Here is a 20,836-nt window from a genome sequence, read left to right on the forward strand (position 1 = left end):
TGAAAGCTTCATAAAAACCTTTCAGTGAAAGGATATAGTGAGAAAGTTGTAAGTTTTCCAAACTGCTGAAAATCTATCTGAAAGCTAGACCTTTTAAGTTCTGTTAAAGTTCTTCGTTCAAATCGATTCCTACAAATGTGAAGTTTCAATGGGAAAGCTTAAGTAGAATCAATTAAAAAGTGTCTAAACTTATTAAACATAGAAACAGAAACAGACAAACGTATAGGCACTGACCAATTGAACTATACTCTATGGAACACTCATAGAAAGTTATCTGTTTGTCCAAATATTTTTGTGTAATCCATCAAAGGAAACAATATCTAAAGTCTCAACAGTCCGTAGAGGATCTTGCGTACTTGGCTTGATACTTGAAAGTAATAGTTGTTGGTAGTAGTTGTTGGTAGTAAAAGCTTTTCACATACCAATCTGTATGTTATCTAATCCCGAATTAAATACACATGGCAAAAAACTATTTGGTTCAACAAAAAAAGAGACTAGTTTTCCAGTCGCTCGTTACGTTAATTTATGAGAATGTTTAATCAAAAATTTGACTTAAGCCGAAAAAACTTATGAGCCTGGTTTGTAGCCGGCACGGCCCTGGTTTGTTCTTTATTTGGACTTTGCTCGTTCAATAAACAAACACGCACTTTACACACACACACACACAGAGAGTAAGATCATTATAAAGATTTATGGCTTCAACACTTGTAACTGATAGCGCATAAAAACTATAATCTATAGCTCTATCTCTGTCACACGTTGTCTTCCTCCTTGTACTTCACCCCAACCTCCTCTGTCATCGTTTAGTCACCATTCTCTCCGTTAGCTGTTAACAAAGTTGTTCGCTTATGAGGCGCCTGCATTGAATTATAGCCAGGCATTAACAACAATTTAGTTGGGGGACCAGACGTTGTCGCCAACTTCCAATAATCATTACCACTAACACTGAGGACTGGCTTGCGAGTGGCGTTCAATTCCAAAAGCAAAAAAGAATGTTAATAAGAAAAAATCTATTGCGTTTGCTGAGAATTCTCATTATTGAATTTTCTATTTTTACAACGACCCTCGCTATTCATATCATATCTATGTAGGCCTCCTCTTTGCCCACAAGTGGGCGTCACAAGTTGACATAAATTAATCATTTTGTTCATAATAATCAACTTTAATTAAATTCAATTTGCAACTAAATATTCAAGTGTTTAGCATGGCAAGTAAATATTCCACATGAAAAATGATTATTAACTAACTTTATTGCGAAATCTGGCTTGGTAAATTGCCGCTTGCACCTCTGATAGTTGGGTGTTAAGAGTTCTAATTGCTTGTGGCTTGTAGAGACCAAAAACCAACAGACAAACGAGAACAAAAAAAAAAAAAAAAAGAAAATTGTATAATAATTATGAAAGTTGGTTGGCCACACTGTCTCAAAAGCGTTAACACAAAACTCAGAAAGATCTCTAGTCCAACTGAGGTAAGAAATGAGGAAAAGGAAAGGACTCTTTAATGGAGTCGAACAACATGTTGTGAATGAAGAAAGGAACATTCTAAGACACCTTATTAAACCTGCATAATTCACTTCCTACCAACAAAAGAAACTATTTCATAATGCACACATGAACTCAAAATGGACTAAGGTCTAACTCTTAGTTAGTCACATTGATGGCAAGTGGTCCCCTATTCATAATAGTTAACAGCTTTTTGACAATCGGCAACCCTTAAAGCCCTTGAAACGTTTCCAAAAGCCAACAATTTGCTACCGTATAGAAACTTCAAAGCTTGGCTAAAACTGAAACTCATGACAGATAAGATTGAAAATTGAAGGAGCTATTAAGAAATCAACAAAGCCATTGCAAAACTAAACTGCAACTAAATCAACTTAAACTTACTTAAAGAAAACAATTAAATTCAGGCCCTACTTACACACAAGATTTGCTTCAATTATAAATTAAAGACAACTTGATATAAGAAACTTAAACCAAATATTTCGTTGCAGTGTTTCTTTTTGGGTTTCGCAAATCACAGATCAAACCCAAATGCTTAGTGTCAGTGTGCGTGTAAGAGATTGGATTGGATTGCGTGCCTCCGACCGACAGACAGTCCAGAAGACAGTGTGTGTCCGGTGGTATTAATTGTTAAGAAAATACAGCCAAAAACCGGTACCAGATCAGAACCAAAGCCCAGACTCAGACTTGGACTCAGACACAACACGGCGGTTACCGCCTTCTGTCTCCTTCGACTAGTTGGCGATTGTCGCTTGGTTGTTGTTAGCTTGGTTTATTGCACTTTTGGCAGCTAATATTTATTAACCATAATTAACGGGTTGGTTTCTTTTGGGCACGGCTTCCGCTTTGCCTCTGTATCTATGGGGGGGTAAGTTCTTGATTGGCAAAGTTTTTAAGCCATAAGGCAGAACAAGCCAAATGCTCCTGTATCTTTCTGGTACAAGGTGTATGCAAGTCGGTGCTTAGACTTCATGACTAAATAATTGATACGTTGTCATACTACTACTAGTAGTAGTAGTAGTAGTAGTAGAGTGGCGGAGATATCAAGATTTAAATACCGTTTATTATGTGTAATAGTCAGGGAGTCAGCTAAGGTAACCTAACTATGTCAACTCTGACATGGCCAAAGCTGCATACGTTCATGTATATGTATGTACCACTGTGGCTCTTTTTTGTTCTTCTCTGCATATAGTTGCAATTACAGTGGAAACTCAATAATATGTCATTTCCCCCTCTCTCTCTCTCTCTCTTGAGAGATGAAGTTCACACCAGCATCTAAGTATCTCTTGTCTCAATTGATTACTGAGCTTAATCCTAGAGATTATAATGAAGCTGTTATCGAAGAAAGTTTTCTCAGCTTCTGAAACCTGTTTGACGTGGGCAAAGCAAAATTTCAGAACTTCCTAAGAGTGAATGAAGACTAGAGGATATAACCACATACAAATGATTTTAATTATATAACATTAAAGATTCTTAACAAGAGGTTCGACTGTATTCTTTCTTCAAATTGAATTTACTCTTCATCATGTTGGTTGGGGATTTATACATTTAAATGAGAATGGGCAATGAGGAGAGGAAGTGAGCCTTTTTAATCATTTCACAAAGTAAGATGAAAAGGTGAAGACATAATTCATCATCATCATCATCATCATTATTAACTTGCATACAAATTTGGGGTCCATTCATTTTCATGGCTAAGCTTTTACTTGCCTCTGCCCGCGCACCAAAACGGGAAGCAAATTTTGCGCTGACATTGAACGAGAAATCGCAAAGTGAATGGCTGGCAATTGTTATAAAGTTGCAATTTCATGTTGCAGTTGCAGTCACAGTAGGCCATAGGCAGTTCTGTCCAAAAATACAACTCTTTTAACCATAAATGTATGGCCATCTCTGGCCTTAGACAGGAAACATTAACTATTTGGGGTAGATTCATTTTGGTTAGAAATTTGCTCATCACATCTCTGATTATGGCTACTGATGATGATGGGGTTTATTCGCAAAGTGTATACAAACTTCGTCATGATGATCTTGTAGTGCTTTAAATTCGGTTCGTTTTGGATCTACACACCAAATGGCGCCATGGCACGCGCATCATCATCATCATCATCATCATTGCCTCACCATTCAACAGATTCGTTTTCACGTTTGATCATTATGCATTTCGTGATTCAGTTTTTTTTTTTTGTCGATTTGTATGTAGCGACCAAATGAAAAGGCGCTCAGCCTTAAAGTGCATTCAACTATCTTTCGGTTTCTGATGTTCGTTCATCAAAGATTGCAATGTCGGCGCCCTCAGCCCTGATTATAATGCTTACCCTTTATTAGGGAATCTATATAGTCCATTTGGTTCCATGACTTTTCTGTAGCCGATTACAACTTGAATGAGTTCAAAATTCCCATAAATTTGGGAAAGAAGGTAGAAGAGTAATTGAAAGTAAGTAAAGAGTTGTAAGTTGTAAGAGCAAGAGTAAAGTTGGATTTGTTGTGTCACTCTTATAGCCATGTCCTGAACCACAATCGGTTTGTGTCCTTGATCTTCTCTCTGGCAATGGTCAATTAAGTGGTGCATTGAATTTGATTAAGCCCAAAGAAGGTATTATGATTTACTTAGCTAATTTAGATTAATTTAGTGTAGAATCAAGAGGCTAAACCAGAAATATAAATAGCTTTTGAATTTCCCTAAGTATTGAGGTGCCCCTCGTGTAATATTTATTGTCGCTTTATGTGAATTTTCGCAACATAAGATGTCGGCGTTGGCATGAAAAGGGGAGGTGGGGATTTGAGAGTCACAGTCCAACTATTTGGCCATTTGGCTTGCAATTAATGCAAATGAAGAAGCAGATACATTTAAATGCATATTTCGAATTGCTGGTGTTCAGTTTGATTGTTGTTGCTGCTGTTGCGCATGCGTGTGACTAGTGACTTCTGATTACAACAACAAATGTTGACAAAGGCCACACCTTCTCCTCCTTCTTCACCTCCACTCCATTGACATAACAAGAAGGAAACCGAAAACAAAAAACAACAACAACAAATTGTAATTATTGTTGCAGGCGGTGCTCTGAATGCTTTGAACACACACACATACCACACAAATTACAGTGGGTCGACGCATTCGTGGTGGCAGGCTTGTTATTGTTGTTGTTGTTGCATCTGGAGTTCGGAATGAAGCAAATTTCACATCAATATGGCAAATACCCTTGCCAATTCATTTCATTTTGTCTATAATGAGTTTAGCAAATGTTTCACAAGATTTATCTTATAATAATCTATTAAGCATCCACAAATCTAAACCTTTCAAGGAAAATAACTTCAAGATCTTTTATGTAGTTGTTCTTTATCTTAATCTGCATCTATCTTTTCATTACATCCTTTCATCGTATCTTCCTATCGCATCTTTCATTTCCAAATCTTGAAAGAAAAGTTTTATGTTTGATGTCAAGTTTATGACATCAAGAAGATGAAAGACAAAATGGCTTCATTAACACTGCCAAAAGAAGTTAAAACTCAAAAGAAATGACAATTGTGTAAATGTTTTAAAAGCAATTGTTCCGCATAAAAAAAACTTAAAAACTGTTTAGTTAAAAACAAAAATCAGAGACAGAAATGAAATGACAAACAATCTGAATATCGTGACGAGCGTTTGATGTGACATGACAAATGCCCACTCTGTGCAGGGAGGTCCAATCTATCCATCCATCCATCCGTCTATCTATAGATCAATCTATCAACTTGTGTGTCTTGAGGTCTCTCTATGTCTGTAGCTGTCAACCGATTAGATCTTTAAAACATTTGGTTTTTCAATTTTTGAGTTGTCTTCTATTTGGTTTCATTTTCATTGCGGCGGCCACTTGGCAATTGATTCTGTAATTTGCTCTCAATTCTTAGTAAATAGATAAAACAAAACAAAAAAAAAACCCAAAATGGCAATTGCAATTCAATTTATGCGCTTCCTGTGTACGCCACATGTGCAAAATTAAGTGTTCTGGATTACTTTAACAAGATCTCATAAATGTTTATTGCTGGTATTCGATTTGGCATACCAACATACTGACATTGATTATATCCTCTGACTCGTTTATCCTCCCCCTCTCTCTCCAAAACATAAATTTGTTACAATTGCCACGCTTTTTGGCCACATTTGGTTGTTTGGTTGTCTGGTGGTTTTTACACAATTCCATCCATTCATCTCCACATGCCATCATTCTTCTCCAGCCAATCTCGTCTCGTCTTGGCTCCGCGGGCCAATCTCATGAAACGCTTTTTATGGCCATTTAAAGTGGTTCACATTGCAATTATTGAGGTAACTAAAACTTAATTGTAGCTCAGTTTTATATTTGTGGTCCCCAGTCCTCAGTCCTCAGTCCCCAGTCTCCATCTCAGTCTCAGACAAATTGTAATTACAATTAAACTGCGTTAAGTATGTAGCAGACACTTGGCAATGAAAATGTTTATAATGAAAATTGTTTGCCTGTTTTTTTTTTTGTTTAGAATAATTATTATGTAAAATGTGATTGTTAAAAATCAGAATATCTCAGCTAATTGTAACTTTTTTATAACATTTCAAAGCTTTATATATAAATAATTCTATATAGAGATTTATCTTTCTACTCTAATCGTTTTTTTGTTTTTGTTGTTGGCAGAGTAAAGTGCATATTAATATTTTTTTTGATATGTCGAAACCATTAAGCTTCCGTTTTTGTGTTTTATTTTGTTTTTGTATTCAATTGGCCCCTGAGACACACTTGTCGTTTTGAGATTGATAAACTTGTATGACTGAGAAACCCGTTATACATACATAGATAAGCTAACAAACTAAAACACTGACTTTTCCAAGCAATGGCTAGTGGCCAGAGGGGTTTGCCATAATTGAGGTTTAATTAAAAGACAACAGACTTACATACAAAACAAAGCTACAAAAGTCTAAAAACATAAAACTCATGCAAATTCTAGGAAAGGGAAGTAATTAATTTTTCTGTTTCTTTCGTATTTGTATATTTTCTGTTCATTGGAGATTTGAATGGCTAACAACGCGTTTACAACTCGTTTTTTTTTTTTTGGGGGGCGGGGAGTAGGCTGGCTAAAATGCAAAGTAAAACCAATTCAATTCAAATGCAATTGGCCTAATGAGTTCAACGAATTTGACAGCTACAACAAAAACCATCGGCACTTACAGTGCTGACCACGAATTTATGACATTTTTGGTTTGACTACCAACTACCATTTTATGAAAACCTTCCAAATCTAATTGGTAACTTTAGATCAACAGAAATAACTCAATCGATTGTGAATTTCATTTGCAGTTTGTTACAAATAGTTCTTAAACAAAAAACCATGCCAATTCGAAAGGTATAACCAATCGTCACACAGTTTTTCTTACTTTGGTAGGATAACAATGCTTTTGGTACATTATCTGAATTCAAGAACTAATAAAATGCTAGAAAAACTCAAATTCGTACATCAAGGAAATACTTTTGGCCACCACTGTACCACCACTATGGTGGAGGACACTAGAGATTTTCACAAAAATTGATACTTGAGCCTTAAGCAGATTCATTTTTTATAAGTAGTTTCTGGTCTCTAGTAAAAATGTTGACTCAATTTAACAAAATAAATTAAATTGACAAAAAGGTAACAAGAACATTCGGAAAACTCTTAACTTTGCGCCACTGTAATTTTTAACAATTTTTGAAATTGATTTCTCATTTTAAAGCTTTTAGTTTCTAATTTGAACTGCAAAATAAATGACAGCCAATTGCTAAGATATTCTTTCAAGATGGAGAAAAATTCCAGAAAACAGCAAAATATTCCAATAAACCTTAACTTCATGAATTTGCCTTTTTAGCTAACTTTAAAGACTGATAAAAATTATCCCTCACTGGATTTACTTCATCTATAAGACCGAAAATTGCCAAGTATTGGCTGCTTTCCTATGAGTAGGGTATAGGCAAGTCAGTGCCAAGACATTGGTTTTCTTTTTTTTTTTTTTTTTTAGTTTTCAATACTTGTCGTCACGCCCTTTTAGCTAACAAAAAAGCAGAGGAGAAGAAGAAGAAGAAGAAAAAAATATATTGAAAAGAAAATGAAAAAGTTCGTTTCCTAAGTCTTTCGTATTGGCTGTATTAATGTTGCGCAAAAAGATTACAGCAAAAACAATAAACACGCACTAAAAGACTTTTTACTTTTTTTTTCTAATTGTTTATACCAACAACAACAACAATACATAACATAAGCAACAACAACAACAACAACAACAACTGTAACAACAAATTAGCGAGCAAAATCATTAGCAAGCCTTTGGATAATTGTTTCTAACATAATAATAGGTTTTATTTTATAACCTTAAATTAAATAATATTATGCCATGGGCTTTCTGTCTTCTGACCCCATAAACCCCCCCTTCGTTTTTGTGTATGGGAAAAGGATTTAGCTCTGAAAAATTACATTGGTTTCAGAAATCTCGTAAAGGTCCTTGGCGACAGCAACAACAACAACAACAATAGTTCGACAGTAGCACTAACATCACCAACAACAACAACAACAACAATAATAATAATAATAATAACAACAACAAGAAAAACGGTGCCAAGGTTGCCTCGAGCCAAGTTAAAACCATAATTAGATCAAAAGTCATAATTTTCTGTTGTTCATTTATGATTGTCCCGTCCCCTCCGCCTTTTACCTCGCCACCCTTAACCCCTCACCCATTCAACTAACAACAAATTTGAAGTAATAAAGACACAACCAACAAAACACCAAAAAACACAAAGAAAAAAAAAAATCATTTTGATTTTGGGCGCATTTCATTTTGTCAAGTTAACTTGGTTACTTTATTTTTCTTCTTCTTCTTCTTTTTTTTTTTTTTGTTGGTTTGGTCTTAAAGTCAGCTAGGCACAGAGGCGTGTGTCCGGGGACCGTTGAAAGGGGAAAGGAATTTTACTTTACTTTGCTTCACTTCACTTCACTTTACTCGGCAAAAACAAACAACAATGGAGAGCACGAAGTTGTGGGGCTGCAAAGCAAAACCAAATTTTGTAGCCAATTTAAATGTCATTGCGCCATTTGCACTTTCAATTCGAAATTGAAATACAAAAGCAAAGCCAAAGCCGAAAATCTTATCAATGAATTATCTACAAGAGCAAAGCGTGAAGCAGGAGACAACACAGTTTGGTACAGGATTAGGTCGAATTCGGTTCACAGAAGCGTTAACTGGCCACTCACTCAAAAGTGATCCAGGTCAACATCCATTGACATGGGCAGATCAAAATCAACACAAAAATTCGAAAGTGAAAGCAGGAATGAGAAACAAGATACAACACTTTACAGTTCTTGCAAACAGAGCCCAGAATATTGGATTCCTTTCGTTTCCTTCTTGAGATTTCTCTCCGTCCCAAGCAAAAACTTGACGTTTTTATATCATTATTTGCCAAATGGAGCATAGCCATGTCAATTTTTTGTTTGTTCTGCAATTCGAGATGTGTAAAAGACACAGAAACACAGATTCATAGACATTTTTCGTCTCTCACTCAGTATGGTGTGTCTGCCTTCATATGATATGTGCTTATGTTTATGTGGCGCGAGGTCTTGACATTGTACCTTGAACATTGGCACCGCCTCTGACTGAGCTGCTGTTTGTCATCACAATATGAAATGAATTGAAAATAAATCAAATTCGAAAATCTATCTACAAACGAATGCTGATCTAGACCGGCGTATGGCGTATCCAAGCCATAGTTACAAAGTTCATTTCCATACACATTCCATGCCACACAATAAACATCGTCTTTAGCTATATAGAATCTCAATTTGCACTTGTTGCATTTGCACATACAAAGTAATGCCAAAGTATATATGTATGTACATACATATACATAGATATGATGCCCACACCTAGTGGGCGTTTCATTTGCTGTTGCTCTAGTTTAGTTTTTGCTTTTATTTTATTTTTTTTTTTCTTTGGATTGATATTTACGAATGATTCATCGACCCATTCACTCTCTATGCAACAGCACTGAAACTTGTATACCCTTTCTAGAATCTTCTTTAAAAGTCCAAACTGGGCAAACGATTAAAAACTTATAATTATAGAGATTATCTTTAAATATCCTCTTTATCTTTAATGTAAGCAATGCTTTTAAAGGGCTTATAACTTCTTTTCTCCTTTTAGTAAATTTTAATGTAGTTAATTTCATAAATTGCAGAAGAAATTTGATTTATGAAGGCGGAACTAGGCGTGGCTACAAAATTTCTTCATTCCTTATATTGACACTTTGAACTCTGTGTGTTAGACAAACGATAACGAATAGGTAATTGTAATTCTGGTATACTTAATAAAGAAATACTTTACCGAAAGGATAATAAGTTTTAGATGGCAAAGTCAGATCGGTTGAATCGGTTGAAAAGTTCTTGATTTTCCCTCTCTTTGTCCAGTGATGAAATAGACTCTCCGTTTTGGACATACCAGGAATTATATATGTATACATCTATCTTTAAGATACTGGACTTCTATTTATGCCTTGAACATTTTCAGTTTTCTAATTGATTCTATTCATAGTTGGCTGTTTCATCTGTTCATTTATATTTGTCCATTTGTCTTTTATTGGAAATGAACAGAAGGATGAAATTTTTGCCTACAAGAATTGGGGGCTTTGTTTTTCTTTTGGGTATATTATGATGAATTTCGATTGGATCATTTGGATTCAAGTCTCTAAATTGAAATTAATTAATTGCTTAAAACTGATCTATTCTCAGTATGACCGTTTATAAACTTTGTTAAATTTGTTAGATTTCAGATTTGAATTTGAAAATGTTTGCCTGTTGGCCATAAAAACTTTTTCAGATAACGTCAGTTGTTTATACAAATGTACACACAAAGTCTAAAGATATCTATTGTCGGCCGGCGGTTGCCTAATCATTTAAACTTTATTGTTTATTTTGTTTTTTGTTTTTGTTTTTATGCTCTTTCTCATATGACACTTTGCGGTGGCATTTTGATGAAGTTAGGCACACAAACTCACTCAGACATACACAACGTGGGCGAAGTGCAGTCGTCGTCTATCCTTAATGAAAAGAAAGAAAAATGAAGTAGGTAAGTCATTGCAACGACTTTGTTGTACCATGCACCGAGTGAGGACTAAAGTTGTGCGAATTCTCTTATTTCGATCAATCAGTGAAAAACCTTTATGGCCATAACTTGACTATTGTTAAACCAATTCTTATAAAATTGATTGAGGCATTTGAATTTTTATGACAACGTAGAGATGTCTTAAGTATTACACACACATGAGGGCCTACATTTTGGCAACTGGAATATACCCTTTCTTAAGCCTTTTTCAAGTGCATGGTATAAAAGCAACGATACTGTCAAGAAGTGTAGTAGAAGTGGTGTAGAAACTATAGTTGGCCATAAGTTTTTGTGGCTTGCAACATGCAAAAATGCAGAAAGATTGTTGCTGTTGTTGTTGTTGCTGTTGGGCACGAAATAGTCGCCACTAGCCGTTGGATGGAGCTTTTCCTTTTTTGTTTTGTTTCTTGTGCTTTGTGTCTCTCTCTCTCTCTCTCTCTCTCTCTGTCTCTCTCTTGTCCCCCCTTTGGCCAGTGTGGCAATTACGGTATTTTATTATATATATCTCTTTTTTTGTTGTTGTTTTTGTCTTGCCGCGACTCGTGCCACGCGTCGTCTGCATCTGCAAGATGTATGCATTTGTGTGTGTGTGTGTGTTCAGTTGGGGGGGGGGGGGGAATCACCGAATGATTCCTAATTGTGGTAACTCAAATCATTGCTCCTTTTTTTAAGATCCTTTGGGAAAGAGAAGCAGCTGAAGCAGAATAAGGAGGAGGAGGACTTGCAGCCAAAAGTTGTAAGCAATTTTGTTGCTTGTTTTGACCAAATTGCAGCGTAACAAATTTTGAATGAACGCCTGTTGGAAAATGGAGCAACTTTTCGACTCAAGACTAAGGCGACACAGTTTAAAATGTTTTTTGTTTTTGTTGTGGTTTGCGGTTAGCGAATTTGGCTTTTTTTTATTTGTATATACATATATATATATATTTTTCTTTTTTTTTGGGTTACTCCATGCTTTGTGGTGCTTAAAGTAAAGTATTAAGTCAGGGAGTCAGGTAGCAAGAGTCTATGTGTGTGTGTGTGGTGGGGTGAGGGCGAAAAGGGGTAGGACTTTATGTTAGCCAAGTGCCTGTTCCTGTGCTTGTGCCTGTGTCTGTGCCTTCGCCTTACGCTGTGCGGTTCGAAATGAGAGCAAAAGTAGCCAAACCATTGATTGTTGTTGGTCTCCAGTTGTATTTTGTTGCTGTTGTTGTTGTTTTTGTAGCAGTTTAGCGCCCCGTTGTCGCTGTCCACGTACCCAAAACATTGGCCTAATGTTGCACATTGTGTGCTGATCTTGTTTATTATGCAAGAAAGCTGCCAATGCAAAGTAAAGCGACAAAATCAACTGTGAGAGAGACAGGGGAGAATCCAGGGAGACACAACAGGGGAGGAGGGAAAGAAATAAGAAAGTAAACAAAAACAGAAAGTATTGAGACAAAATATAGAGTAATTTAAAAAAAAAACCCATTGATAATATAGATATTTCAAAATATATTCCTAAAGCTGCATTAGTTCATAGAGATAAGTTTGAATTCCATAAAAAGTAATTAATTATTTGATTGATAAATGTTTAGAAAGACTGAAAGCTACAAAGAGTTTAATTCTTTTTTTCTTTTTGATTAATAATTATAATTTATTGCAAAAACCTCTATCAACATTTAAGTATTTGTTTGTATATACCTTTTGTTAGTTATACACTTTCACATTGAACATATCGTGATATACATATGTTTGTATGCCATCCAACTGATATCCAATACCCAAATTGTTGCACTGCACATATAAATTGATTAATTTTGAAATCGTCCGGCTACTCCCTTTTCATTTTTCTTGGGTTTTTTGTATTTTTATTTGGGTGCACTTAACCATATTCAATATGCATGCCCATCACTCATTTTGATGATGGCTTTATTTTATTGCGCGATGGCTTTTTCTCCTTTCTTTTAAATTCTTTTTTTCTTTTTGTTTGTCGTTTGAAAATAAAACCCAAAAAACAAGAAAAATTCAATAAAACAACTGTCTGAGCACACACATCAAAAACCATTTCATTTCAAAAACCCAAAAACGAAACGAATTGGCAGCGCGTGCCAAGAGTTGGCCGTTACGCTAAAATGGATTGTTGTTGTTATGGCTGTCTTCTTTCTTGTTTTAGCCGTCTCTTTGATAAACCGCGAACCGATCAACGCGCCCTGCAAAATGCGAATGCGACCTGATCACAACATTCAAATTCGAGTTTTTCCGACACTACGGCGCACGTCCAATCAGTTTGGAACCAACCGAAGCACATGGAACCAGACCGAACCTCTTGGCGAAACACAAAGCCGGTTAACTCATTACTCTTCACATACTTTTTGGGCCAAACTTAAGTCATATATTTTTGTAAGCAGGAAGATCCTAATTTTTTTATAATAATCCTTTGTTACGACATTGGGAGTAACCTCAAGAATAACCTTGTTGTCGCTGCTCTTGTAATTAGCAACAAGTTCCTTGATCTTCTGCTCTACCTCAGGATTCTTAACATCATATGTCAGTCGGTCTCATGAATTTTCTTGGCCAACTGTACATCCTCAGTCTTGGCGTTATTCAAATCAGAAAACTTGGCATGTGCACCTTGCGAGTACCAGGCCAATGGGGCAGAACATTCAGCACAGTCGCACCCCGAATGGGTCATTGGGAAATTTCATTGGCTGTTTCCGGCCAAAGTGCGTTGTGTTTTTTCGTAATAGATATGGGAAATGATCGATGGAATACGAAAATGATCGATGTATGTTAATGTGACATAATAATATTGTATAATTGCAAATGAGACTAAATGCTTTAAAAAGTGAAACCTCTTTACAAATACCCTTCCGAACCACACTGAATTCCTTGCATTCACGTCGAACTCGAGTCATTTAAGCCAACTCGAACATGTTCGCCTTTAGTGAAGTGGATTGTGATTGAAGTTGTGGTTTGTGGAATCGAAATGGAACGAAATGATGTACAATGAAACGGAACGAAATGGTGTGACTTGAAACAGCAATTCAAAATCAAATTTAAGCCCTGTTTAATAGTCAGTCTCATTAGCCGGCAAGTTCTGTATTACAAAAAAAAAAATGTCTTAATTAATTATTATAAAATTGATTACTACTATTCACTTAATTATAATTACAATAATAATAAAAACAACAAATTATATATTATATAAATGTATAAATTTGATTTGTAGGTTTTCAATTTTCTTCATTACCAAGTTTTCGGTGCCATTTTGACTCTCGTAGCCTCGTAAGTTTTCAATCTAATTAATCAAATATTGTAATCCGAATACTTTTTTAAAAATTTTGAAAAATGCTAAAGCTAATTTGAGAAATTATAAAGTTTTATATACTACTCTATGATTTCTTAAATTATTTAAAAAAAGGTCAGGTTTAAAGTGACGATACTTAAAGGTTTATGCGAAATTGAGTGTTGGATGAGATAGAGTTTTTTGAAATCGATTAGAAATTGGCCAAAAGTAAGTAACTAATCACAATGTTAGCAGTGCACTGCAGTGTGAGAGAAAAGCATAAGGGAACTAGTGAAAAGGTGAGTCACTGAATGAACAAGTGAGTGAGTAAAATGGAACATGTTCAGCCACTCACTGAATCCCATCACTATGGCCGCTCCCACGCTGACTGGTCAGAAGAGGACTGCAACGCCCACATTGCCAAACGGACAAAAGTGGACTACGAAGGTGCCAAAGGTACAACCACCAGCTGAGCGAGACCTCTCTCTCTCTCTCTCTCTCTCTGTCGCTTCCCCTCTAGGATGATGATGCAGCGAGGTGGCAAGGTGACAGAGTGAACCCAAACAAAGCAAGGCATCCCACCCTTTCCTTCTGATCCAGCAGAGATTTCTTTACTTTATGCAGCTTCTCCCCAAATCCATGTGGACAATAATGGCTACAAATTGAATGGCGATGCGAACTCATGTTCAATTTGGCTTACATTGGAGACCAACAAAGAGGTTTTGTTTTTTATGGCCCATGCCTGAGGCAATGCTGATCGTTGTATGTGCGTTTTACTGTACCTGTTCTTTTGTGTAATATGTAACTGGGTCGGGTCGAAAGGTAATGTTTTTTTTTTTTGTTTAGTCTTCCTCTTACTTCTGTTCCTTGTTTTTTGTTTTTGTTTATGTTTTTTGTTTTGTGTTAAGCCTCTTGAAGACTTGCATGTGGCTTGTGGCTTGAAACCCTTCAGTTTTTTTTTTTTTTTTTTGTCAAGCTGTCAGCGGGCTGCAATCTGTTTGTTTATTAACTTTACATTCTATTGTCAATTTTAAGTTAAGTATAAAATTAAAAGCAGCAAGTATAACTGCAAAAACCAGTAAATAACTGCGTATAAATTGAATTTCGAGTATAATTTATTATGAATATTAACAATACATATACATATATATATATATTTATTTAATGTCGCTTTCTCATTTTAAGTCTCCAAATGAGATGAGAGGTGAAAAAAAACATATAGAATATTAAGTATCTACAAATACTGTAAAATATTTTCAACAAAATATTGAAATGTCACAGTTTTTCTGTGAGAGCTGCCGCAGAATTTGTGGCAAGGTAAACACAAGGCGACACGACGATTTGCTTCTTTATTTCAACTCGAATCCTTCATCATCATTACCGGACCGGACTTCCCCATTGTCCATCAAAAAAATGGTTGCTCTAGAAAAGTTCTTCATTCTCATTCTCAGGGTCAGGGTTGGGGTCGGGGTCGGGGTCAGAGACAAGTGTCTGGCAAAAGTTTACCCAACTCGATCTAAGTCTGAGGAAGGCAGCTAATCGCTGTTGATCGTTGCGGTTCAGTGCAATTTTTTTTTTTTTTTTTTGTATGGTCTCTGCGCATCATCAAGGTAAATAATAAAGAGAGAGAAAGAGAGAAACCGTTTTTGGTTTGTCCGGTTAAATTGGACTTTAACTAACTTGTTTAAATGTCTTATCTAGATATGACACCATTCAAACGATTAGACATTATCAATGGCATTGACCATGACTTCTGCCGAGTTTGTAATTATAGGATTCATAATTCGCAATATAGTTGAAATAAAATGTAATAAAGTAAGGACCAAGCTAAGTCTGGTCTTAACGATTTTTGTATAACCTTTTGCATAACTGATCCAAACGATCGTTTTTTATAAAAGTAAATTCTCGACAGATTGTTCTAAAGGCATATTTTTAAATTGTTCATTGGTATATACATACATATGTATAATCGACCAATGGGAAGACAAATAAAGAAAGATTTTATCTCAGATTCTATCATCAAGAAATGCCTACAGTATATAGATATTGATGGATATAGACCAAATTTGACCAAATTTCCTTTTATAGTTGCATCAAAGGAAATATCGTTGATTTAGATAGATCAGGCAGATCAAGAATACATAAATACACATACATAAGTGAGCATATACATATGTATCTATTAGGTACTTTTGACTAAGTTTATATCCGTAACCTAAGAATATTCTAAAAAAAAAAAAAAAGACGAATTCAAGTTTGAACTATATTTAAAACTTATAAATTTAACTTTTTTGAAGTCAATTCTTATTAGCCTCCTTTGAAAATGAAAAATGACAATACAAAGTGTTGACAAGAAACTGCTCTAAAAGTTGTTTTGGCTTCTGAAAATCCATCAAGTTAGTAGGTAAGGCTAAAGAAGGTATTTACTACACATACATATGTATATGGTACTTTAATATATTGATAATTTTGTCTTTCAAAACTCATTTGACAATGGCATTCATTTCTATAGTCAAATGATACCCGTTTTACAAATATATATTATTAACAAATTATCTACAAATATGTGTATGTATTTTGTTTGAATAGACATTTATTATTTGAATTTTGCATATACATCCATACATATCTTTAAATGAAATAAATCAGTTTTGTTTACCTCAATTTCATAGAGTCCCACAATCCATTCATTCTGCAAGTCAGAACGCAAAATGTGAAGAAGAAGATATAAAAAATAAAAAAAAATTAAAAAAAAAAAACAAAAAACAGGTTCAATTCAATTTTATTGAATTTTAATTTTTTGCGCTTTTTTGCAGAAAGTATTCAAAATATTTAATTTGCATTTGTTTTCTTTTCACACACACACACGCACACACACACAGAATAAAAAAGAATAAAAAAATAACTAATAATTAAAAAAAAAAATAATAATTTAAAAGCAAAATCTTATCATTAGCCACAATTAAACTCATTTAACACTTGGCCATTAATGAAGTAAGTAACTGTTGATGTCGCTGATTTGGCTAAAATGATTTTTCATCATTAACAGTTTATGACAATTTAACAAAAATTTGTTCAAAAATTACATATTACGTATGTATGTATGTATGTATATTGATTGTTGCCCGAACATTTTCTGTTGGCAATTAATAAAAACTTTTGTGGTTTTTCTTTTTCTTATTTATTCTTCACACCCGCGTATTTGATTTAACAGTAAATTGACTTCTTTCGTTTTTGCAAGATCGGTTTTGTCTGACTGAGGGGAGCGCGCGCGCGCCTCACAAAGAGATACAGTGGGAGAGATAAACAAACAGAGAAAGAGAGAGAGAGAGACAAGAAGTGGACTCATTCGGCCGAATGCCCAACACTGAATGAAGACTGACGACTGACGCCTTTGCCCCCTCAATTGGTTGGAGCTTCGAATGAAACGGAACGTCTGGCAAATGGAACATTGATCTTTTGGTTAGAGACTTTGATTATTTGACTGGGCCAGAGACTTAATAATAACTTTATTATTTTTAATAATTAACCCAAAGCCACACAGTTTAGTGAACCGAATCAGTTCGAAATGTTCCTACTACGCATTGTAGAAATGTTTAATATATTATAATATTTTTAAGCAAATTATTGTTCACAGATTTCTGGAATTGATATTTATTTTTTGTTTCCATTAGGCAAAAACAAAACGAATTCGGGAATCACAATAAGAATCTAAGTAATTTAAGACATTTTTATGAATTTTGAATTGAACAAAATGTTAATGTTATCTCAATATGCATATTCTAAATAGCACACTCTGCGTATACTTAATTTTGGCAAGAAACAATAACAAGTTCATTCTAGGGGGAATGTTAAAGTGTTAAATATCATATATCCCAAATCGCTTTTAGTTTATCAAAAGGGCATACTAGGGTCGACTAAATCCCGTCTTCTATATTAAAAAAAAAAACAGGAACTAAGTGAGCTCAAAAGGACCAAAAATTAATTTGAAAAACTATTTAACTATTTGAAATCAAAAAGAAATTGGCCTTAATGCAGTCTTAGAAAAGTAGATGGAATAATAAATAAAGATTATTTCAAAAATATCTCAAATACTTTTGAATAATCTATAATCCTGACAGTTTTTAACTGTTTTTCCATATTCATATATCAGTTTTCTTACAAAAAAGTAATCGTTTAGCTTGAATTAAGACTTTACAAACAAAAATTTGATCAATTTGCATAAAAAAACTCATGATCTCATATCAAATCGTTTTTGACCGTTTTCATTCGTCTACTAACTAACACTTCGAAACATATTAACTATGACTCGAAAAGTTAATATTCTTGTTTGTTTTCAATTGCTAATTGTAAGAATTTAAGTAAAACTAAATAGTTTAAAATGCTAAAGTTAGTTTAGTTGGTTTTTGCCATCCTTTTTGAGAGTTGCGAGTGTGTTAATTATAAATTACGTATACGTAGCGTATTCCAACGTCCTTTCTCTAAGGTTACCACAGCTAAGTATAATTTCTACCCCAATGTAAAGTTCTTAATTTAATAGGAAGGACCAAGGACCATGTTAATTAGTAAAGAAAATGGGAAATCCTCTGGCACAAAAGTTTGAAAATTAATAACCTAGACAAAGAATAAGATCGAGTACTTATTTGATAAACTAAAAGTGAAACGAAAACATATTAGCCAAGAGGCTAATTATTATTTATTTACAGTCTTCAAAGTGCACTACGTACTTACTTTTATTGCAGAACAAACGAATTACCATTGTATGAAACTAAAGTGCAAATCTATAGCAGCAATATATGTAAGTATGTAATTCCCGATGACGACGACAATGTGACGGGTTCGGGACGAATAGATCAAAAAACGAAAAACGGCTAATACAATTATGGCGGTGGGTGGTCGATGGAGAGGAGAGCGGTAGGGGTTGGGGAAGTCTATGAAGGTTGGGTGCGGCGCCAACGCAATACATAACGGCACAATTATAATAGTAGTGTTAGTAACTTCCCCTCACTTCTGCCAACCTGCTCTTCATGCGCTCCCCGAAAAACAAAAAGAAAAAAACAGTTGGCATATGCACAATATTATAATATTTATATTCTGTTTTTTTTTTGTTTTTGCCACATTCTCCAAGGACAAACAACATTTTAGTAACGGCACAAACCAAGTCAAGATTGATCTACAAAGCTCCCCCTCCCTCCCAACAAACTCAACTTAACTGGGCTTTGAGTTTATATATGTATGTATATGTATATTTTTTTTGCGTTTGCTAACTTTCCTTTTTATGCCAATATGTATGTGTGTAAGTGTGTGTGTGTGTGCGGGCGCTATACAATAAGGTGTGGCAAGTCTACAGTACGTTCTGTTGATCCATTTTGTGTGAATGTGTGCACTAACGCCAACATAAAGCACCGTTACCATTACTGAACTGAACCAAACTCAACTGAACTGAAACTGTTGCAGTTATAAACTTCAAAAGCCAGCCCAAAAAATTGATCACAGCTTACCCAAATTTACATATGTACATATATATTTATGTACATTCTTATATATGTATATGTAACTACTATGTATATACATAGATCACTCCAATCAGTGTTGACATTTACGCCTTTTTTACAAATTTAGCTGGTATTTTTTGGAGACTTAAAAGTCAAGTAGCAAGAATTGTGATTTCTGGCTTTTTTTTTTTTGGATTTGAAATACAAGAGTACAAATTGAAAAAGAATTTGCATATTTTCCATTTCCCAGTATTAAAGTAAAAAAAAAAAAAATATATCACATGATACATACAGTATACGCCAGGTATTTCGTTCATTTGCCATCCAATCAATGCCGGATTAGGCCACACGGAGGATTGTGGCTATGAAAAAACCAAAAAACTCTCTTAATTAGAGATTTTAATTCAGATTGAAAGTCATTAGAGATATCATTTTTCACAAATCGGTTAAAATTTTGTAAAGTTATAAGTTCAAATAAAATTGTTTTAATAAATGAATGAACATTAAATCAACTTTTATGTGATGAACCTTAGGATAGTGTGGAACTCTCCAAGGCATGAGGCCCATAGCCTTTGCTGATCCTGGCGGTACCACATCCATTATATATATACTAATTATCTTAACCTCCTCAATATCTTCTTGGTCTTCTCTCTTTCCCGTTAATCTTAAAACTCTTCTTAAACAATGAACCTTGAAGCATTTAACTGGAGATCGATTTAGCTAAACTGTTACCCCAGTTAAAATCCTTTATACAATTTGGGCATTTGTCATATTTTCAAATAGCCTAAATATGGACAGAATTGTTCAAGTGACTAAATATGGATAAATTAATGCATACGTTCCATCTGGTAATTGCTTTTTAAGGAAGTCCCTTTTGAAAATTCAAATCAGACGCCTTGAATGAATGGACTCCATTGCAATGACTGAGATTAGGTTTTAGCTGGGCGCTAGCGCGACAATTCACTTTTAAATTGGAATTGAAAATGGAATTGGGGTATTTGGCATTTGGCAAATTTATGATCAGCCACTTACCGCCATACTCCCCATTTAAAGCAAGGTCAGGCAATGAGAAACCCCCCGAATCCCGCCCGGAACCTCAGGTCCCGGAACTCCATATCTGAGTTTTCCTCCACCAAAACAGGAGGAGGTGAGTCAGCAATAGCTGCTTATTTTGACAGTTGTTGTGGGGCTTGAAAAACGAAAAGAAAACAAAGAAATAAATAAATCAGAGCCTTCAATTGGCAACAAAAATTCCCAAGGCCGCTGAAAACCGAAACACAACACAAAAGATTGAGATATATGTATGTACATATGTAGGTAAACCTTTGGTGTGGGGGCTGTGGGCTGGTAGCTGTCACTTCAACTCCGGTAAAGGTCAAGTCAAGTGAAATTGTGAAAAGACAAAAGCGAGAAAGCAAACAAGAAAATGAAAATTTATGTCAAAATTTGAATTAGCAGCTGGGAACGAAAA

General features: G+C 34.9%; 1 protein-coding gene across 1 annotated transcript in view; it reads right to left on the bottom strand.

Annotated features, from left to right (window-relative positions):
* Nucleotides 1–12,423, bottom strand: part of LOC137587129 (uncharacterized) — a 28,287-nt gene extending 15,864 nt beyond the window's left edge. The window contains 1 exon segment of the mRNA XM_068303395.1: nt 12,286–12,423. The gene's annotated coding sequence lies outside the window, so the exon portion shown is untranslated.
* Between the last annotated feature and the right edge of the window lie 8,413 nt (nt 12,424–20,836).

This window comes from Drosophila tropicalis, unplaced genomic scaffold (genome assembly GCF_018151085.1).
Source record: "Drosophila tropicalis isolate 14030-0801.00 unplaced genomic scaffold, ASM1815108v1 contig_158, whole genome shotgun sequence".
NCBI lineage: Eukaryota > Metazoa > Arthropoda > Insecta > Diptera > Drosophilidae > Drosophila > Drosophila tropicalis.